Source organism: Somniosus microcephalus, chromosome 13 (assembly GCF_052327205.1).
Source record: "Somniosus microcephalus isolate GS21.2 chromosome 13, FLI_Smic_1.0, whole genome shotgun sequence".
Taxonomy (NCBI): Eukaryota; Metazoa; Chordata; class Chondrichthyes; order Squaliformes; family Somniosidae; genus Somniosus; species Somniosus microcephalus.
Genome location: NC_140999.1, coordinates 188,132,690 through 188,156,189, shown reverse-complemented (window position 1 = coordinate 188,156,189; position 23,500 = coordinate 188,132,690). Strand labels below are relative to the sequence as shown.

At 45.3% G+C, this 23,500-nt stretch overlaps 1 protein-coding gene across 2 annotated transcripts in view; it reads right to left on the bottom strand.

The window, feature by feature from the left end:
• The window catches only part of oser1 (oxidative stress responsive serine-rich 1), a 59,360-nt gene extending 36,827 nt beyond the window's left edge, over positions 1–22,533 (bottom strand). The window contains exon 1 of one of the 2 annotated variants that reach the window (XM_086005844.1): positions 22,194–22,533. The gene's annotated coding sequence lies outside the window, so the exon portion shown is untranslated. The remainder of the gene's footprint in view (positions 1–22,193) is intronic. The other variant, XM_086005845.1, reaches the window with a different exon arrangement.
• Positions 22,534–23,500: the final 967 nt, after the last annotated feature.

Below are 23,500 nucleotides of genomic sequence, written 5' to 3'. Positions count from 1 at the left end.
AGTTACAGCTTATAGCGCAGTAGAGAGAAAAATTGAATGGCCCAAAGAGCAACAGTCCTTCCTTTCCGTGTGCAGCCGCCAAATATCACTGATACCGAGGTCTTTGTGGACTGGTGGATTCAATTAGAGGTGTCCAGTTAATGCTAAAGGCACTTTGTGGGTGTCTCCAGATACTTTGCATATGTGGAGTTGGCACGCTCCCGTGAAGCACCTTGGGATGTTTTAAACATCGAGGGCGCTCTATAAATGCAAGTACGTTATGTTAGAATCGAGCACAATCAACCAGGGGGAAAGATAACATGCTGTGCACCAAACAGTGCTCCACCAGACCAAGTTTAATGCATTTAGCAACAATGGGGACACGTTAAAAACTGGATCAGTTTCCCCGGTGGGTAAAAGCACCACTAACTTTAGTACTACGCCATAGAGGCCAGAATTTCTAGGCTGTGTTGAATTAGTTGATCTCAGGTTAGACACTATAATTGGCCTCAGCACCCATGGGGTGGGATGGGGGGAAATCCAGGATTCTGCTATTCAATGACTGCCATTTGAAAGTGTGCTTCTGCAAATGAGACAGTGAAAGAAGAAAGGAAGGCAAGGTCAGTTTCAGAGGGGATGCTCTTCACTTCAAATAGCCTGACAATAACCACCGTCTAGGCTCACACATTAAATACAGCCATGTGGATGAGTTGCTGTGCCCAAGAAACCATATCCCAGCAAGAAAGTCAAATGAAGAGGGGAGGAAATGAAGGTAAAATGAGCTGGACTAATGACAGGTCACTGAATGCAACACATGATCTACCTCTCTTTTCCCCCCCACCCAAAAAGGAAATATTTAACAAAATGCCTCTAGCAATTGCATGCGTGGAGTACAGCATGTTCTTTTATTGGTATTTTGGTTTAATAGGTTTAACATGGACTTGTCACCATAGCAACTGCAGCATCTACAAGGGTCAGCTGGAAGTCAGTTCAGCAGACGCCAGAGCTGCTTGCTGTCAAACTTGCAGTACCAGCAGAATTTCCAACTCAGTGCAATGTTAGGAGCCTCACAATAAGAACACCCTGCTTTAAGTTTAAAAAACATTCCCCTGATATCATACGGCAAAGTGTTAAAGGTCTTCACACAATGATCACCTTTGAAGTGCAGTGGATTTGGTTACGCAAATCTATGTCAGCTACCTAGGCTAAAAGACACAGCAAAACAACTTGTATTTATACAGCAACTTTAACGCAGCAAAACGTCCAGAGGCGCTTCACAGGAGCGATTATCAAACAGAATTTGACACGGAGCCAACAGAAGGAGATATTAGGACAGGTGACCAAAAACTTGGTCAAAGAGATAGGTTTTAAGGACGAGAAAGAGGTGGAGAGGCCAAGGTGTTTAGGGAGGGAATTCCAGAGCTTAGGGTCTAGGCAGCTGAAGGCACGGCCACCGATGGTGGAGCGATGAAAAGACCTCAATTTAACACACTCCCTCAACTAGAAGCTCCGTACTAAAGCGTCAGCCTAGATTATGCACTCAGGTCCAGGGGTGGCACTTCAACCAATACACCTTATGACACAGATAAAAGTATTACATAGATACATAGAAGATAGGAGCAGGAGTAGGCCATTCGGCCCCTCGAGCCTGCTCCGCCATTCAATGAGATCATGGCTCATCATCCAAATTCAGTACCCTGTCCCTGCCTTCTCCCCATATCCCTTGATCCCTTTAGCCTTAAGAAATATATCCAACTCTTTCTTGAATATACTTAATGAACTGGCCTCCACCGCCCTCTGTGGCAGAGAATTCCACAGGTTCACCACTCTCTGGGTGAAGAAATTCCTCATTTCAGTCCTAAATGGCTTACCCCTTATCCTTAGACTATGACCCCTGGTTCTGGACTCCCCGGCCATCAGAAACATCCTTCCTGTATCTAGTCTGTCCAGGCCTGACAGAATTTTTATAGGTTTCGATAAGATCCCCTCTCAATCTTCTAAACTCCAGTGAGTATAAGCCCAATCGACACAATCTCTCCTCATAAGTCATTCCTGCCATCCCAGGTATCAGCCTGGTGAATCTTTGCTGCACTCCTTCCATGGCAAGAACGTCCTTCCTCAGGTAAGGCGACCAAAACTGCACACAATACTCAAGGTGTGGTCTCACCAAGGCCCTGTACAACTGCAGCAAGACATCCTTGTTCTTGTACTCGAACCCTCTTGCTACGAAGGCCAACATACAATTTGCCTTCTTAGCCGCCTGCTGCACCTGCATGCTTACCTTCAGCGACTGGTGTACAAAAACACCCAGGTCTCTTTGCACTTCCCCTTCTCCCAATCTATTACCATTCAAATAATAATCTGCCTTCCTGTTTTCGCCACCAAAGTGGATAACCTCACATTTATCCACATTATAGTGCATTTGCCATGTTTCTGCCCAATCACCCAACCTGTCCAAATCGTGCTGGAGTTTCACGACATCCTCCTCACAGCATACCCTCCCCCCCAGCTTTGTGTCGTCTGCAAATTTGGAGATATTACATCCAATTCCCTCGTCCAGATCATTAGTATATATTGTGAACAGCTGGGGTCCTAGGACCGATCCTTGCGGTACCCCACTAGTCACTGCCTGCCACTCGGTAAACGACCCGTTTATTCCAACTCTTTGCTTTCTGTCCGCCAACCAGTTCGCTATCCAAGTCAATACCTTGCCCCCAATCCCATGTGCCTTAATTTTGCACGCTAATCTCTTATGTGGGACCTTATCGAAAGCCTTCTGAAAGTCCAAATACACCACATCCACTGGTTCTCCCTTATCTATTTTACCAGTTACATCCTCAAAAAATTCCAGTAGATTAGTCAAGCATGATTTACCTTTTGTAAATCCATGTTGACTTTGTCCGATCCAGTCACTGCTTTCCAAGTGCTCTGCTATTACATCTTTTATAATGGACTCTAGCATTTTCCCCACTACCGATGTCAAGCTTACCGGTCTATAATTCCCCGCCTTTTCTCTACCACCATTTTTGAATAGTGGGGTAACATTAGCTACCCGCCAATCCATGGGTACCGTTCCAGAGTCTATCGAGTTCTGGAAGATGACCAGCAATGCATCTACTATTTCTAGGGCCACTTCCTTAAGTACCCTGGGATGTAGATTATCAGGCCCTGGGGATTTATCGGCCTTCAGTCCCATCAATTTTCCTAACATAATTTCCCTACAAATACTGATTTCTTTCAGTTCCACCCTTTCATCAGACCCTATGTTCCCCGGCATCTCTCGGAGGTTATTTGTGTCCTCCTTTGTGAAGACAGAACCAAAATATGTATTTAGTTGGTCTGTCATTTCTTTGTTCCCCATTATAAGTTCCCCCGATTCTGACTGCAAGGCACCTACGCTTGACTTCACCAATCTTTTTCTCTTCACATATCTATAAAAGCTTTTACAGTCAGTTTTTATGTTCTCTGCAAGCTTACTCTCATATTCTATTTTCCCTTTCTTAATTAATCCCTTTGTCCTCCTTTGTTGAATCCTAAACTGCTCCCAATCCTCAGGATTATTGCTTTTTCTGGCCAATTTATATGCCCTCTCCTTGGACCTTATGCTATCCCTAATTTCCCTTGTTAGCCATGGTTGGGTCACCTTTTTTGTTTTATTTTTATGCCAAACTGGGATGAACAAATTCTGTAGTTCATCCATTCGGTCTTTGAATGTTTGCCATTGCCTATCCACCGTCAACCCTTTGAGTGACATTCCCCAATCAATCCTACCCAACTCGCTCCTCAGACCATCATAGTTTCCTTTATTTAAATTGAGGACCCTAGTCTCCGAGTCAACTACTTCATTCTCCATCTTAATGAAGAATTCGATCATATTATGATCGCTCCGACCCAAGGGGCCTCTTACAACAGGATTGCTAATTAATCCTTTCTCGTTACATAATACCCAGTCTAAGATGGCCTGATCTCTGGTTGGTTCCTCGACATTGGTCCAGGAAACCATCCCGTAAACACTCCAGGAATTCCTCCTCCACAGTATTGTTACTCATTTGGTTGGCCCAATCTATATGTAGATTAAAGTCACCCATGATGACTGCTGTGCCCTTATTGCACGCTTCTTTAATTTCTCTTTTAATGCCATCCCCAACCTCCGCCTTACTGTTTGGAGGTCTATAAACCACTCCCACTAACGTTTTTTTCCCCTTAGTATTTCTCAATTCTACCCATACAGATTCCACCTCATCAGAGCTAATATCCTTCATTACAATTGTGTTAATCCCTTCTTTAACCAGTAATGCTACCCCACCTCCCTTTCCTTTTTGCCTATCTTTCCTGAATATCGAATACCCCTGGATGTTGAGTTCCCAGTCCTGGCCTTCCTTGAGCCACGTTTCCGTAATCCCAACCAAATCGTATTTGTTTACTTCTATTTGCGCAGCCAATTCATCCACCTTATTACAAATGCTCCTCGCATTAAGACACAAAGCCTTCAGGCTTGTTTTTTTAACGCTCTGAACCACACCGGCAACAACTATGAAAACCCTGCTGGGAATTTGCAACCGTTCCATATCACGCTATTTTTATTGTTAAATGCGCATGTGCGCTCATCAAAATTAGTGATAACCATATTAAGAACAGGAACACTTTCATCACATTCACTTTCAGTATCAAATATTTATGCACACTCACTGATTAGAGGCAAGTAAGGTAAGGAAGATAAGATATTTCTCCCCCCTCCCAAACTGCTAGACGCCTGAACCCAACCAGTGATTTCTCTTCACCTTAGATCCTCACATCAATCCTGGGTATTTCCAGCATTTCCCCTTTTAAATTCCAATAATTATGAATTCTGAGGGAATTTATTAATTCCGTGCCATTTTGCGCTGTGACCATTGTACCCCACAATCGAATTGGAGCAAGTTTTAGGAAACAATTTACAAAATATTTTCTTTATTGCTTAACGCTGTGTAAATTAAATAGATCTGCAAGGAGGTGGAAAAGGTGAATCCTCATACATGTCAAATACCATCAAAAATCTACAAAGAACCACAGTTGGACCCAAGTCAAGTCTATTAACCGTGCAAGTCTTGTCAACATAGGGCATATTAGCATTAGGTGATACAATGAGGTGAACCTGGGCCAACATAGTTCTTGGAACTTTATTTAGAAATGGCAATCTACAAGTAATCATGCCAGCAGCTATCCATTCAACTTCAGATAAATAAAAGCCCAAGTTCTGTCCCAAATTAAAGATTCCAAGGTACCAAACCACTTCTCATTCACTTCCACGGTGTAGAATTCTTCATCCAAATACACTTCCAATACAAACATTCAAGTGTAAAAAAGTTTCCCCCAATTTGTTGTACTCGGCACAAATGGTCAATCTGCAGCCACATTTCTTGTGACGTAGAATATTTCAGAAATTCAATCACATTCACATTAAATGTGTTTTGCTTACAGGTTAATGAATGATTACATGGTTTGTGGTACAAAGATGTGCAAGCTGGTAATTCTGATCCAGGGACTGTAGAACCCTTGATCCAAATTTTTCTAGTAAGGCAGTTCGGACTTTATCACAGTCTACCGTCTTTCAGATGAGATGTTAACCTGAGGCCCTGACTGCACTCTCGGGTAGACGCAGAAGATCCCATGGCACTATTTCGAAGAGGAGCAGGGGAGTTATCCAGTGTCCTGGCCAATATTTACCCCTCAATCAACATCACTAAAACAGATTGTTTGGTCATTATCACATTGCTGTTTGTGGGAGCTTGCTGTGCACAAATTGGCTGCCACATTTCCCACATTACAACAGAGACTACACTTCAAAAGTATTTCATTGGCTGCGAAGTGCTTTGGGACGTTCCAAGGGCGTGAAAAGCGCTGTACAAATGCAAGCAATGTTCCCTCTAATTTTCTGATGGGGTGCATGGCCCCTTTAAATGGGCTGCACGGCCCCTTTAAATTTCTGCACACGCGCAGTTTTATAAAGCCGTCAAGCTGCCTGCGTGGGACCTCCAGAGTGCTGCGCGGCCATGCAGCTTAAAGGGGAAAATTGAATGCAAGTCTTTCCTCCTTACATCGAGGATGTTCAAAATATGGCCCAGGGCCGTTCGTTGTGCTTCATTTATCACTTGCCTAGCTGTGGGATGAGGATCTGAGGCTCTCTACTCTTGTTCCGTTCTCTAGCAAAAGGTGGCGACTAAATGCAAGTACTGTAGTAGACAGGGTTATCCAAATAGCAAGTGAAAGAGCCATTTAAAATAGAATGATTTCTAAACTGTTTTTAAAGTTTCCTTTGGGAAACTGTCCAGCTTCCACTTGGCAACGAGACAGAGTGGCCTAGTGGAAATCAGTGTGCAGGTGGAGATACATGTCCTATCACTCCACAGTGAAACATCTTGCCGCATTCCTAAAGGGACTTCAAAGCAAGACACTGGCTGCAGTTGTGGCCATCAACAAATATTGATTTGATCCAGGTAAAAAGTTTTTTTGTGCAGAAAAGACAACTACACATATAAGCGAAGGAAACTATGAGCTAATTACAACTCCAGGAGAAACCTGACGGCCTGCTTCACTGCTGCAGTTGTGAAATTAGTTTCTGCTAATGAAAAGATTAGGTATTTTACAGAGAAAGCGTTAAATTGAAATGGTAGACTTGATATGAATTTGACTTGCAGTAGCTTTATCACGTACAAGATTGACAGGGAAGATGCTGAGAGGATGTTTCCCCTGGCTGGAGAGTCTAGGACTGGGGTGGGGGGGGGGGGGGGGGGGGGGGCATAGTCTCAGGATAAGGGGTCGCCATTTAAGTCTGAGATGAGGAGGAATTTCTTCACTCAGGAGGGTGGTGAATCTTTGGAATTCTCTGCCCCAGAGGGCTGTGGATGCCGAGTCGTTGAGTATATTCAAGACTGAGATCGATAGATTGTTGGACTCTAGGGGAATCAAGGGATATGGGGATCAGGCGGGAAAGTGGAGTTGAGGTCGAAGATCAGCCATGATCTTACTGAATGGCGGAGCAGGCTCGAGGGGCCGTATGGCCGACTCCTGCTCCTATTTCTTATGCTCCTACATTATCAAAACACTAAAGCAGCGTACAGACTGAACGTAGCCCATGAATTTTCAAAAAATGGACAGATTCCTCATACAGCACCCAGGCACCAAGATAAATGGAAGTGAAGAAAGAATTTGCATTTATATAGCACCTTTCACAACCTCAGGACGTCCCAAAGCGCTTTACAGCAAATGAAGCACTTTTCTTTTGAAGCGTAGTCAGTGTTGTAATGTAGGAAAGGATTGTGAAGGCCTTGGTGGGAGATGGGAGCCAGATAGAGGGAGTGTTTTTTTTCTTGCTCTGTCTAAATTGCAGCTCACTTGTTTATTTGAAATCTATTAGCACTCAAAAGGTCACAGTGCCTAGTAAAAGGGAAATCACAGCATTGGGAATGCTGATTAAGAACTCAATAACCAACATTACCCTCCCCATTACAGTAGGACTGCCAACATCAAACGGGTCCTGAACGGTTTTGACATCATAAGCTAGCTAAAATTATGAGGCAGATTAGAAGATTTTATTGCATTTCTTTTTGAAACTTTTCCAGCATGCTCAGCAGGACAATGTGCACTAGCTGGCTCATTGAATGGCCCATCGCCTGTTAAATGCTCACAATATCTCTATTGTTGGCACAGGAAGAGAATTGATATAAAACACCAAGATAAAAGATCAAGGATAATTTTTAAGAATACATCAAGGGGTAAAAATTGGCAGCGCCCTTGGGCTGATTTTCCCAGATAGCACCCAGAGGGGGAGGAGGGGCGCTGCGAGCCAATATTGCGGCGCTGCGGCACGTCGCGCTACTGCAGGCCTTCCTCCCCTTATTAAAGGGGAGGGGCCTGGCGCAGCACATCCCGGCGCCCAACTGGGCCATCAGGGCTCGGGAGCGCCGGCAAACGAGCCCGGCACTCAAGAGGAGTGCTGGGCTCACGGAGAGCAACCAGCACCCCGCAGGGGGGCTTCACAGGAGGCCGGGGACTGCAACGGGGGCAGGTGCTAGCAACAAAAATAGCCGCCCGCCACCTCCCTTTAACTAGCGCCTCCCCGCCCGCAGGTAGGCCCCCCTGACCCCAGCGGACATAGCATCCGGCACTAAATCGTTTGGGGGGGGGGGGGGGGGGGGGCGCCACCCAGTATTACAGCCAGGGCGCTGCACATGGCGATGATGCTGAATTGTGCGGGAGGCGTTAGCGGCGCCGCGCCCAGGCGCTAGTTAATTTGCACCCCGTTAGCACCCTAAGAGGGCGCTAACAGGAGGTGCAAATCAATCAAATTTAGCCCCCCTCCCCAAGTTTCTCTGTCTTCACCCCACCCCCTCAGCTTTACTTCAGCAACTACACAGCAACTTTTCCAGGCAGTGCTGAATTCTATCTGCCATGTTTTATACCATTACGATGCCATCATTTGGATAAAACCTATCCAATTTACTTAGAGAACTAATTTGTGGGGTTATGCAGAAAAAGCTGGGGAGTGGGACTAATTGGACAGCTCTTTCAAAGAGCCAACACAGGCACAAAGGGCCGAATGGCCTCCTTCTGTACTGTATCATTCGATGATTCCAAGGCCTTTACTGCAGGTCCCAGTAGATGTTTAAAGAATTTGTGGATCTATTTAAAGAGCAGGGAATCCTCTCAGTATTAAGGCCAACATTCCTCTCTCAACCAAGGTTATAAAATAAAACAAACTAACTCGCTTTGCCTGACAAATTTGGACACGCCGGTAAGGTGTTCAACCCCAGAGCTGCTCTTCCTTCCCCACATCTCAGTTGCCAAGACACCTCTAAAACATCAGCCACAGCCACCACTACCCTCAAGCTATCAAAACCTGAATCCACACCGTTATCACCACGAGGCTCAATTTCATGAACCGTCTCCTGAAGGGTTTCCACAAACTACAGCCCCATGGTCTCTCTGTTCATCCACACCTTTGACTGTATAATGCCATGCCTTCTTTTCCCTCCCAAAATGCATTACCTCACACATATCCGAATTAAATTGCATCTGCCACCCGTCTGACCATTCCATTAACCTGTCTCTATCTCCCTGAATCCATTTACAGTCTCCCTTGCTATTTACAACACCCCTACTTTTGTATGATCAGCAAATTTCAAGGCTATGTTCCTTATACCATATCCAAAACACCTATATACACACAGAACAAGAGTGGACACAGACTTCTGGGGTACAGTGCTTCTAACGCATCACCAATTTTATACTTTTTAGCTAAATTGAAGCTCATGGGATTAAAGGGACAGTGACTATGTGGATACAAAATTGGCTAAAGAGACAGAAAGCAGAGAGTAGTGGTGAACGGTTGTTTTTCAGACTGGAGGATGGTATACAGTGCTGTTCCCCAAGGGTCGGTATTAGGACCACTGCTCTTTTTAATGACCTGGACTTGGGTATACAGGGCATAATTTCAAGTCTGCAGATGATACGAAACTCAAATGTAGTAAACAGTAAGGAGGATAGTAACAGACTTCAGGAGGGCATAGACAGACTGGTGAAACGGGCAGACACATGGCAGATGAAATTTAATGCTAAGCAGTGTAATGCGATTCATTTTGGTAGAAAGAATGAGGAGAGGCAATGTAAAGTAAATGGTACAGTTTTAAACGGGGTGCAGGATCAGAGACACCTGGGGGTGTACGTACACAAATTTTTGAAGCTGGCACGACAAGTTGAGAAGGCTGTTAAAAAGGTATACGGGATCGTTGACTTTATAAACAGAGGCACAAAGTAAAAAAGCAAGAAAGTTATGCTAAACTTTTATAAAACACGGGTTAGGCCTCAGCTGGAGTATTGAGACCAATTCTGGGCACCACACTTTAGGAAGGATGTCAAGGCCTTAAAGAGGGTGCAGAGGAGATTTATTAGAATGGTACCAGGGATACAGGACTTCAGTTATGTGGAAAGACTAGAGAAACTGGGGTTGTTCTCCTTTGAGCAGAGAAGGCTAAGGGGAGATTTGTCGGAGGTGTTCATATCGTGAAAGGTTTTGATAAGAGTAAATAAGGGGAAATGGTTCAAACTGTCATGGTGGGATTTGAAGTCCAGGCGGCTGCATTGCTTGGGCCGCATTGCTTGCCCAGGCGGCCGCATTACTTGCCCAGGCGGCCGCATTACTAGCCTGGTAACAGTGGTTATCCTTCTCTCCCTCCTTGCACAGGAAACTTTGTGCTATCCGGCACAGACGGGACCGAGCTGTTGCCGTTCCCTCAAAACTGCCGGACACACCAGCGCTAATGTTGAAACATACGGAGATTTTCAGCTCCGTGTGAATCAACAAACCCTGTTGCTTAGCAACAGCTTCTAAAGAGTCGGCAAGCGTCTCTAGCTGAAGCTGTTGCTTAGCTACAGACCTTGCAGAGCTTGACTGTGGAGAAAAAATCAACGAAAAGAAAAAAAACCTAACGAAACGGCCCCCGATTTTTGCTGGTGGCTCGAGTTTGCCGGACATTTAGCCTCCGGATAACACAAAGTTTCCTGTACAAAGGTGTTTCACTGGCCTCTCTCCAGTCCAATGGCACAGGCTGCATATTTAAGAAGGATCGAAACATTGTAGCTGGAACCTCTGCTAGCTCCTCCGACAACAGCCTAGGGTACCATGCCATCAGGGCCCGGTGACATATCCACCGAGTTCTGCTAATTTCACCTATACAGCTGTACATTGCACAGTAGATCGCTCCCTTTCTAACACGTGGCTGTGCATGAAGATTGTTGCAAACTGACTGAAGGAGGAAACCAAACCAGTTAAAGGAGCAGGTAAATTGGCTAAGCAAGTCCTCAACTCCAACCCACAGTAGAGGCAAAAGTATCAGGGCAGAGAAGCCATAAAAGATCAAAGCTTTGAAATCATAGCAAACCGTGATCGTACAGACAATGAAAGCTTTGGACCATCACTTACAAGACTTCCTGAGGACCACCAGTAACCCACAGCTCACTGAACAGCTTCAAACTACCAGGCAAGCCTCTGACCACCTCCTCTGCCCAGACCAGCTACCCGACAGCCTCCCTTCTGACTGTCCGTCTCCCCCCCCCCGCCTGACAGACCCAGGGCCCTACTGTCAGCTACCAACTGGGCCCTTCCCCCTGGGCATAGACTTTGACTTCAATCTCTATCCAAACCTTGCACTCAACAACAAACTTCTATCTCCACTTCTCAATCTGCTGCTCAAAAAGGTCTACTTCAGCCATGCTTGGGTTTTTTCAATGACTTGTTCACACAAATAAAGCTCATCCTGTGTCCATGCGTCTTCCACTTCAGGGAGTGAAAGGGGGCCACACTAGGGGAAATGGCCATGGTGGGAGAGAGCAAGGGTGTTACCGTGGACAGGGTCATCAAATGTGGAGAGTGAGCAATCGAGTAGATCAACAGCGGCAGAAGTAGCTTGGCAAATGGAGGAACAAAGGCTAGACAGTTAGGTCATTGGGGAAAAAAGTTCCATGAATTTTCTTCATCCTTCAAGATGGTGATCAGAGATACAGCACAGACATCAACAATTTTATACCTTCAAAAATGTATTGGATAATCAAATTATATCCAACACATTGTACTTGTATAGTCAAAACAATGACACTTACAAGTTGGTACATTGGGGGAGGAGGTTGGAGAAGGTAGAGGTAGACAAAGCAAGACCACGGAGAAGCCAATGGTTGGCGAGAATAAGGGAAGCAGGTCAGTGGGACTTAGCACGAGATAGGATGTGCAGAGTGGAGTTCTGTAGGGGGGAACAAGTAAGGCCATGAAGAGAACATTGGAGACGTCAACCTTGGAGATAATGGAGCTGAGGTGTTTGCGGGGGGCGGGGATCCGAGGTGGGAAATATTGAGGAAGTGGATATAATATGGGGTTTCAAGCATATTGGCAAATTCAGTCTGGGGAACAGAACTCAGAGCTGCAGTGCAAAGTTTCTGTTGGGAACTGAACAGAATAGCTTCAGTCTTGCTGCAGAAAGTTCCGACATTCACAATTTGATGACATACGGCACAATAGCTCTAGACTTGACTATTCCGATGCACTCCTGGCTGGCCTCCCACATTCTACTATATGTAAACTTGAGGTCATCCAAAACTCTGCTGCCCGTGTCCTAACTCGCACCAAGTCCCTTTTACCCATCACCCCTGTGCTCGCTGATCTACACTGGATTCCGGTTAAGCAACGCCTCGATTTCAAAATTCTCATCCTTGTTTTCAAATCCCTCCATGGCCTCGTCCCTTCCTATCTCTGTAATCTCCTTTAGCTCCACAACTGCTCCCCCCCACCCCCTCGGAGATATCTGCACTTCTCTAATTCTGCCCTTGAGCATCCCTGATTATAAATCGTTCAACCATTGGTGGCCGTGCATTCTGTTGCCTGGGCCCCAAGCTCTGGAATTCCCTGCCTAAACCTCTCCACCTCTCTTTCCTTCAAGACGCTCCTTAAAACCTACCTCTTTGCCCTAATTTCTCCTTACATGGCTCGGTGATTGGGCAGAAACATGGCAAATGCACTATAATGTGGATAAATGTGAGGTTATCCACTTTGGTGGCAAAAACAGGAAGGCAGATTATTTGAATGGCAATAGATTGGGAGAAGGGGAAGTGCAAAGAGACCTAGGTGTTCTTGTGCACCAGTCGCTGAAGGTAAGCATGGAGGTGCAGCAGGCGGTTAAGGCGGCAAATGGTATGTTGGTCTTCGTAGCAAGAGGGTTCGAGTACAAGAACAAGGATGTCTTGCTGCAGTTGTACAGGGCCTTGGTGAGACCGCACCTTGAGTATTGTGTGCAGTTTTGGTCACCTTACCTGAGGAAGGACGTTCTTGCCATGGAGGGAGTGCAGCGAAGATTCACCAGGCTGATACCTGGGATGGCAGGAATGACGTACGAGGATTGTGTCAATTGGGCTTATACTCACTGGAGTTTAGAAGATTGAGAGGGGATCTCATCGAAACCTATAAAATTCTGTCAGGTCTGGACAGACTAGATGCAGAAAGGATGTTTCTGATGGCCGGGGAGTCCAGAACCAGGGGTCATAGTCTAAGGATAAGGGGTAAGCCATTTAGGACTGAAATGAGGAATTTCTTCACCCAGAGAGTGGTGAACCTGTGGAATTCTCTGCCACAGAGGGCGGTGGAGGCCAGTTCATTAAATATATTCAAGAAAGAGTTGGATATATTTCTTGAGGCTAAAGGGATCATGGGATATGGGGAGAAAGCAGGGACAGGGTACTGAATTTGGATGATGAGCCATGATCTCATTGAATGGCGGAGCAGGCTCGAGGGGCCGAATGGCCTACTCCTGCTCCTATCTTCTATGTTTCTATGTGTCAAATTTTGTGTCTTATACTACTGTGAAGCACCTTGGGATGTTTTACTACGTTAAAGGCGCATTATAAATACAAGTTATTGTTGTTGTTGGTGACAAAAGCAAGGGTAGGCATCATCACCAGTATATATACACAAACTGACCCCATGCTTATGGATATCATCAGAGGCAGCAAATAGGGAAGAAATAGGAGGTGGCCAAGGAGGAACCTAACACACCATAGGTGACCATGAGGAATGCAGGTCAAGACAAGTGATCTTTGCAGATGTGCTGGCTAGGTGGAAAAAAGTAAGACTTGCATTTATATAACGCCTTTCACAACCTCTGGACGTCCCAAATCACTTTACAGCCAATTAAGTATTTTTGAAGTCATGTTGTAATGAAAGTGTAGTCCATTCCGTGACCAATGTTCCCTTTAAGCTGCGCAGCACTCGGCAGCTCCTGCGCAGCCAGCTCACCGGCTTTTAAATAGGAAAAACCACGCATGCGCGGTATTTTAAAGGGACCACGCACCCCCCAAAAATTAAAGGGAACACTGTCCATGACCATTATGCCGTATATCATCAAATTGTGATCGAGTCAGAACTTTCTGCAGAAAGACTGAAGTTATTCTGTTCAGTTCCCAACAGAAACTTTGCACTGCAGCTCTGAGTTCTATTCCCCAGACTGAATTTACCAATGTAGGAAACATGGCAGCCAATTTGCACACAGCAAGGTCCCGCAAATAGCAATAAGATAATGACTGGATAATTTGTTTTAATGATGTTGATTGAGGTAAATACTGGCCCCAGGACACCGGGGAGAAATCCCCTGCTCTTCTTCGAAATAGTGTCATGGGATCTTTACGTCCATTTGAGGAGGCAGACAGAACCTCGGTTTAACGCCTCACCTGAAAAACAGCACCTCTGAAAGTGCAGCACTCCCTCAGTAGGTGAAGCCACAAAAGGAGGACCACAGAAGGGAGGACAGACAGCGGAGCAGGATTGAGAGGTTGACTGTATTCAAGGACGCAGAGGACAAAGAAGGAAAGCATATCGCGATTATGTATGCTGATGACATGCAACTCTTCCTGTCCAGCAATTCTCTCGACCCCTCCACTGACGCTCCCAAAGTGCTTCATTTCACACTTGCCCACATTAAATTGCATGTGCCATGTATCTCCCCATTTCACCAATCTGTCGATGTCCTCCTGCTACTACCTTACTCACTATTTGCTATGTTGCCAAGTTTTGGATCATCCGCAAACTTTGAAATTGTACACCTTATATCCAAGTCCAGGTCATTTATCTGTAAGTAAAGTAATGGTTCGAATACCGGCCCCTGGGGGACCCCACTGTATACTTGTCTCCAGTTAGAAAAACATCCCGTCACCACTACACTCTGCCTCCTATCCTTTAGCCAATTTCATAGAAACATAGAAGATAGGAGCAGGAGTAGGCCATTCGGCCCCTCGAGCCTGCTCCGCCATTTAATGAGATCATGGCTAATCATCCAAATTCAGTACCCTGTCCCTGCTTTCTCCCCATATCCCTTGGTCCCTTTAGCCTTAAGAAATATATCCAACTCCTTCTTGAATATATTTAATGAATTGGCCTCAACTACCTTCTGTGGTAGAGAATTCCACAGGTTCACCACTCTCTGGGTGAAGAAATTCCTCCTCATCTCTGTCCTAAATGGCTTACCCCTTATCCTTAGACTGTGACCCCTGGTTCTGGACTCCCCCGCCATCGGGAACATCCTTCCTGCATCTAGTCTGTCTAGTCCTGTTAGAATTTTATAAGTTTCAATGAGATCCCCTCTCATTCTTCTAAACTCTAGCGAATATAAGCCTAATCGACCCAATCGCTCCTCATACGTCATTCCTGCCATCCCAGGTATCAGTCTGGTGAATCTTCACTGCAGTCTCTCCATGGCAAGAACATCCTTCCTCAGATAAGGCGACCAAAACTGCACACAATACTCAAGCTGTGGTCTCACCAAGGCCCTGTACAACTGCAGCAAGACATCCTTGCTCCTGTACTTGAATCTTCTCGCTATGAAGGCCAACGTACCATTTGCCTTCTTAACCGCCTGCTGCACCTGCATGCTTACCTTCAGCGACTGGTGCACAAGGACACCCAGGTCTCGTTGCACTTCCCCTTTTCCCAATCTATTGCCGTTCAGGTAATAACCCCTCTTCCTGTTTTTGCCACCAAAGTGGATAACCTCGCATTTATCCACGTTATACTGCATCTGCCGTGCATCTGCCCAATCACCCAACCTGTCCAAATCATACTGGAGTTTCTCTGCATCCTCCTCACAGCACACACGCCCACCCAGCTTTGTGTCGTCTGCAAACTTGTAGATATTACATCTAGTTCCCTTGTCTAGATCATTAATATATATTGTGAATAGCTGGGGTCCTAGCACCGATCCTTGCGGTACCCCACTAGTCACTGCCTGCCACTCGGAAAAAGACCCGTTTATTCCAACTCTTTGCTTCCTGTCTGCCAACCAGTTCTCTATCCAAGTCAGTACCTTACCCCCAATCCCATGTGCTTTAGCTCTGCACGCTAATCTCTTATGCTGGACCTTATCGAAAGCCTTCTGAAAGTCCAAATACACCACATCTACTGGTTCTCCCTTATCTATTCTACCAGTTACATCCTCAAAAAATTCCAGTAAATTAGTCAAGCATGATTTACCTTTTGTAAATCCATGTTGACTTTGTCCGATCCTGTCACTGTTTTCCAAGTGCTCTGCTATTACATCTTTTATAATGGACTCTAGCATTTTCCCCACTACTGATGTCAGGCTTACCGGTCTGTAATTCCCCGTTTTCTCTCTACTGCCTTTTTTGAATAGTGGGGTTACATTAGCTACCCTCCAATCCATGGGAACTGTTCCAGAGTCTATAGAATTTTGGAAGATGACCAGCAATGTATCTACTATTTCAAGGGTCATTTCCTTAAGTACCCTAGGATGTAGATTACCAGGCCCTGGGGATTTATCAGCCTTCAATCCCGTCAATTTCCCCAACACCATTTCCCTACAAATACTGATTTCATTCAGTTCCTCCCTCTCATTAGACCCTATGTTCCCCGACATCTCTGGGAAGTTATTTGTGTCCTCCTTTGTGAAGACAGAACCAAAGTATGTATTTAATAATTGGTCTTCCATTTCTTTGTTCCCCATGATAAATTCCCCTGATTCTGACTGCAAGGGACCTACGCTTGACTTCACCAATCTTTTTCTCTTCACATATCTATAGAAGCTTTTACAGTCAGTTTTTATGTTCCCTGCAAGCTTACTCTCATACTCTATTTCCCCCCATTTAATTAATCCCTTTGTCCTCCTTTGCTGAATCCTAAACTGCTCACAATCCTCAGGTTTGCTGCTTTTTCTGGCCAATTTATATGTCCTCTCCTTGGATCTTATGCCATCCCTAATTTCCCTTGTTAGCCACGGTTGTGTCAACTTTTTTTATTTTTATGTCAAACAGGGACAAACAAATTCTGTAGCTCATCCATGCGATCTTTAAATGTTTGCCATTGCCTATCCACCGTCAACCCTTTAAGTAACATTCCCCAATCCATCCTAGCCAACTCGTGCCTCATACCATCATAGATTCCTTTATTTAAATTCAGGACCCTAGTCTCGGAGTCAACTACTTCACTCTCCTTCTTAATGAAGAATTCTATCATATTATGATCGCTCCTCCCCAAGGGGCCTCGCACAACAAGATTGCTGATTAATCCTTTCTCATTACATAATACCCAGTCTAAGATGGCCTGATCTCTAGTTGGTTCCTCGACATATTGGTCCAGGAAACCATCCTGTATACACTCCAGGAATTCCTCCTCCACGGTATTGTTACTAATTTGGTTAGCCCAATCTATATGTAGATTAAAGTCACCCATAACTGCTGTGCCCTTATTGCACGCATTTCTAATTTCCCATTTAATGCCAGCCCCATTCTCAGCATTACTGTTTGGGGGTCTGTATACAACTCCCACTAACGTTTTCTGCCCCATGGTATTTCTCAGCTCTACCCATACAGATTCCACGTCATCAGAGCTAATATCCTTCCTTACTATAGTGTTAATCTCCTCTTTAACCAGCAATGTTACCCCACCTCCTTTTCCTTTTTGCCTGTCCTTCTTGAATATTGAATACCCCTGGATGTTGAATTCCCAGCCTTGGTCACCCTGGAGCCATGTCTCCGTAATCCCAATTATATCATATCCGTTTACATCTATTTGCGCAGCTAATTCATCCACCTTATTACAAATGCTCCTCGCATTAAGATACAAAGCCTTTAGGCTTGATTTTTTTAACACTCTTGGACCTTTTAGAATTATTATTTACTGTGGCCATGCTTGCTTTACACCCTTGATTTCTGACTGCCAAGTTACCACCGTGTGCTATTATTTTCGAATGAGTCTGTTACAGTACTTTATCAAATGCCTTTTGAAAGTCCATATATACACACATGTACTGCACTACCTTCATCAACCCTCTGTTACTTCCAAGAATTGTTCCTTTTTTCCCCTCCTGTCATTGTTAAGAAACCAGAGACATTTTCTGATAGGAGAACTATAGAAATAGCAAGCTGTGACTGACATGCTTTCTGCACCGCCTAAACGGGCAGCTTTTATTTTCTTCCTGGTGCTGGAGCACAAATACCAGATTCATTTAAATGAATTGCACAGCTTACCAAGGTGGGATTTGACCCCACAGTCCCGGGATTGCTGGTCCAGTACCAAAGGAATAGAAGGCTATGCTGATACTGTGAGGTGAGGTAGGATGGTTGGAGGCTCCTGTGGCGCATAAACACGGACATGGTCCAGTTGGGCCAAATGGCCTGTAAATTGTGCAGTGCCACGGTACACGGAACTTCTTTAGACACAGAACCAAAGGAGGTTTTGTGATCAGAAGTGTTAAACTCAGAATCCTAACTTTTGCTGTTGCTGCTGATGTTAACAGTCCAACCTAGAATGCGAATGGGATGAATTCAGAACATAAACAGCTTAAGTGGCTCCACTTCTTTTGGGAACACAAAGCAGTAGGAATCTCGCCAGCGCTCATCCTCCTCCTATTCACAGATTACACTGCTCACTGTCCCCTTCTCTCCAACTGCTTATTTCCAGCCATTCTTGCAGACTGCTCATCTCACAACCTCCGCTCCCCCTTAGAACTTTGGGGCCACACAAACATTTCATATTTTCCACACGGGTCAAATAATCCGAGAAGCAAGCCACCCCACTCTCACCAAAAGGCGAATAAAAAGAGAGAAATGAGACACACTGCATTAGAATGACCTATAAAGCAGGCTTTCAAATGTGGTTCTCACTGAACCGTAACGTCGACTCTAATTTCTCTCCACGGATGTTGCCTGGCCTGCTGAGTTTTTCCAGCATTTTCTGTTGTTATTTCGGATTTCCAGCATCTGCAGTATTTTGCTATCGTAATAGATGCTTCTGTGGTTCTCATGAATTATGCAGTATGCACGTACATGTAGTAGATTACAGCAATGCATCACCAGGAACCAAACTTTATTAAAAAAAAAATCTAAATGCAGATTAATTTAGTACATACGTTGAATGGAAAATACACAAGAGCAGCTCATTTGCAACGGATGCATTTGCCACATTCCATTATCCAACGATATATCCAATTTAATTGCAACACCATAATATATGGAAGTAAATTCACTCCATATCCACCGGTACTTTACTTAAAATAGCCAGCATGTATCACCTATAAGTCAGAAGAACATAAGGAGCAGGAGTCGGCTATACGGCCCCTCGAGCCTGCTCCGCCATTCAATAAGATCATGGCTGATCATCCACCTCAACTCCACTTTCCCGCCCAATCCCGTATCTCTCGATTACCCTAAATCTATCGACCTCAATCTTGAATATACTCAGCATCCACAGCCCTTTGGGGTAGAGAATTCCAAAAATTCACAATCCTCGAGCACTAGAAGATATACAAGACCAAAGAGAAGGAAATGATGGGGACTAATTACACTACCAGCCCTTTAGACATACTTCTATAGATGCTGTCAAAATTGTTGGATTAAACAGCAATTAGGAGAAAAGTATTCATCCCAAATAAACAAGGTGTGCAGTTGCAGCATGCGTGTTACTCTAGAAATGTCAAAAGCAGTACCTAACAAACTTCGCATTCACTGGAAATCTCAAATTTGATATAGCAGATCAGGAAAGAAAGGAGGAAGACAGACCTGCATTTATATAGCGACTTTCAGAACCTCATGATGTCCTGAAGCACTTTACAATGATGAAGTACTTTTGAAGGGTAATCACTGCTGTAATGCAGGAGATGTGCAGACAATTTGTGCACAGCAAGGTGCCACAAACAGCAAGGTGATAGTTTTTAGTGATGCTGGTTGAGGGATACATGTTGGCCAGGACACCAGGAGAACTCCCCTGCTCCTCTTCGAATAGTGGCCATTAGATCTTTTACGTCCACCCGAGGGGGCAGACGGGGCCTCGGTTTAACGTCACATCCGAAAAACAGCACCTCTGACAGCGCAGCACTCCCTCAGTACTGTACTGGGAGTGTCAGGCTGGATTATGTGCTCAGATCTCTGGAGTGGGACTTGAACCCACAACCTTCTGACTGAGACAAGAGTGCTACCCACTGAGTCGAACCAGTAAAACACACCAGGCCCAAACCATTTCCATAAATTAATGGCTAGTCCTGGATGGGTATTCTCAATATTTAAGTCCATAATACACAACATGCATGGTTATTGTTGTTAAATATTAACCAAATTGAACTACGGACCCCTTTGACAACACTGTAGGTAAACGCACCTTAAGGTACGGTTCTGAGCCATACATGCCTGCAAGGTCAAGGTTCAGCCCCTTCCCCCCCTACTCTGATACATTAACCAGTGGGGGCATTTCAACAGGCCGTGGCATCCCGGGAGAGGGAAGAGGAAACAACAAAATTATGCAAGTGTCCCCACTCTTGATTGCTATCTATTGACTTCTGCAGGAAAATAGTCACTCAGATGCGATGCCCCCCACTTACAGTCGAACAGCTGGTAGATACATGGGGTCCAGTTCAGATGTGATCATAGGAATTTACAGCAAAGAAGGAGGCCATTCGGCCCACCCTGTCTGTGCCGGACGAAAAAGAGCTATCCAGCCTAATCCCACTTTCCAGCTCTTGGTCTGTAGCACTGCAGGTTATGGAACTTCCAGTGCATACCCAAGTACTTTTTTAAATGTGATGAGGGTTTCTGCCTCTACCACCCTTTCAGACAGTGAGTTCCAGACCCCCACCACCCTCTGGGTGAAAAAAGTTCTCAACTCCCCTCTAATCCTTCTACCAGTGATCTCCCCACTCCCCTCCTACAGCTGAACAGCTGGTAAATACATGGATGGACACATTGGGTCCAGCTCAGATGTCATGCCCTCCCACAATCGAACAGCCTGTCAATACTTAACTCTTCTTAAAAGGATGAGGGGTCTGCTCTATGGAAAATGGGGAGAAGAAAAAACACACTAGAGAAACCAATGAACAATGACTGTAATTGCGAGGGTGTACCTATCAGAAAGGATGAACAGGCTGGGATTCTTTTCTCTTGAAAAGAGAAGGCTGAGGGGTGACCCAATAGAGGTCTTCAAAATTATGAAAGGGCTTTGATAGAGTGGATAGAGAGAGAGTCAATACACTTGTTGGGAAGATCAAAACCAGAGGCCATCAATATAAGATAGTCACCAAGAATCAAATAGGGAATTCAGAAGAAACTTCTTTACCCAAAGAGTGGTGAGAATGTGAAACTCACTATCACAGAGAATAGTTGATCCAAATAGCATAGATGCATTTAAGAGTGAATTTAAGGGGAGGCTAGATAAGTATATGAGGGAGAAGGGAATAGAGGGTTACGCTGATAGAGTTAGATGAGGAAAGACAGGAGGCTCGAGTGGAGCATAAACATTGGCTGCCCGTGTCCTAACTCGCACCAAGTCCCCTTCGCCCATCACCCTGTGCTCGCTGCCCTACATTGGCTCCCGGTTAAGCAACGTCTCGATTTCAAAATTCTCATCCTTGTTTTCAAATCCCTCCATGGCCTCGCCCCTTCCTATCTCTGTAATCTCCTTCAGCCCCACAACGCCCCCGAGATATCTGATCTCCTCTAATTCTGCCCTCTTGAGCATCCCTGATTATAATCGCGCAACCATTGGTGGCCGTGCCTTCTGTTGCCTCGGCCCAAAGCTCTGGAATTCCCTGCCTAAACCTCTCCGTCACTCTCTCCCCCTTTAAGACACTCCTTAAAACCTGCCTCTTCGACCAGGCTTTAGGTCACCTGCCCTAATTTCTCCTTATGTGGCTCGGGGTCAAATTTTTGTCTTATAATACTCTTGTACAGCGCCTTGGGATGTTTTACTGCATTAAAAAGGTGCTATATAAATACAAGTTGTTGTTGTTGATGGACTGGTTGGGCCGAATGGCCTTTTGCTGTGTTGTATATCCTATGTAATTGGCATGAATATCAAAAAAGTTTGGCTAACCAACCCAAGGCCAAAAAGCTAAAGTCTTGCAAATGACAACAACAACAAGTATTTATATAGCGCCTTTAACGCAGTAAAACGTCCCAAGGCGCTTCACAGGAGGGTTATAAGACAAAAAATGTAATCCTCCTTCAGACACCAGCTGTCCAAATACCCTCTGCTCATCTTAACCCAAACAGATCCATACTGATGAGTCAGGAGCTCCCTTCAACATCTGGGGAGAGGGAAGAGAATTATTAATCGACAGCAGTTCCACGTACATTTTCTTCCATCTATTTTAAATGTCTTTTTGTTTAACACCCCGAGGTGGGGTTTTTTTTGTGTTTACCTTCCGTCTCCTCTGATTCGCCGCAACAGCAGCAGCACCAGCGGGCTGGCGTAGACTCAGCGGCGGCAGCCTGAGAGCTAGGCCGTGGGGTGGCCGAGGAGGGGAGGGCGTCCCAGGCGGGAAGGAGCGGGCAAGCAGCAGGTTTTTACTTTCTTCCCTCCTCTCCTCTCTCTCCCTTCTCACACGGGAACCTCTTCCCCGTCACCGACAGCTGCTGAGGGGGAAAAAAAACGCGAAAAAAATAAAGACGTACGACGACCGAAGATGAAGGCAACAAACAGTAGGTAGGGGGGGATTTGGCGGGATGGCGGCTGTAGGTGTGCGTGCGCGCCCGCGCCTGTGTGCGTCAACACGCCCCCGCCTCACGCCACATTCAAAAAAGGCTCGACGTACGGACGAGCGCGCGCGCGCTCAATCACGTACGTGTGCGTGCACGCGCGCGCTCATCACACACGCGCGCAGTGACTCCGCATCTCCTCGCCCCCTCCTCCCGCGATGCGCACAAAAACCCGTGACGTCGCCAGCAGAGGCCGCATGACGTCGGCTGAATTGGCGTATTTTTTTCTGTATATCCTGGAGGAGGCGCTGTTGCCAAGTTTTTTTTCTTTTTTCGCGACCTGGCTGTTGAATATTAATGAGGGGGCGGGGCCTGCCCATCCAGGTAAACAACAACAACAACAACAACAATCAGGAATAACAACAGAAAATGCTGGAGAGGTTTTTTCCCCCCTTCTCTTTCCCCCTCTTTCCTTAATAACCCCCACATCTCTGACTGGTGAGACTCTTGTTGAACTGCATGCCAATTCCCCAGTATAAACATTGTTAACTATAGAACAGTGATTTACCTACTAAATAAATGTAAGAAGTCACACAACACCAGGTTATAGTCCAACAGTTTTATTTGAAATCACAAGCTTTCGGAGCGCTGCTCCTTCGTCAGGTGAAGTGGAGAGATGCCTATAGACACAGATTATATAGTCAGAGAATAATGCCAGATGTTTACAGGTAATCTTTCTAACTGCCATTTATCACACCTCGGCAGAGAGATAATCACAGCAATCAAAGGTGTGAATGGTGTCCAAACAGGTCCAAACAGGCTGTGATTATCTCTCTGCCGAGGTGTGATAAATGGCAGTTAGAAAGATTACCTGTAATCATCTGGCATTATTCTCTGACTATATAAGCTGTGTCTTTATGCATCTCTCCACTTCACCTGACGAAGGAGCAGCGCTCCAAAAGCTTGTGATTTCAAATAAAACTGTTGGACTATAACCTGGTGTTGTGTGACTTCTTACATTTGTCCACCC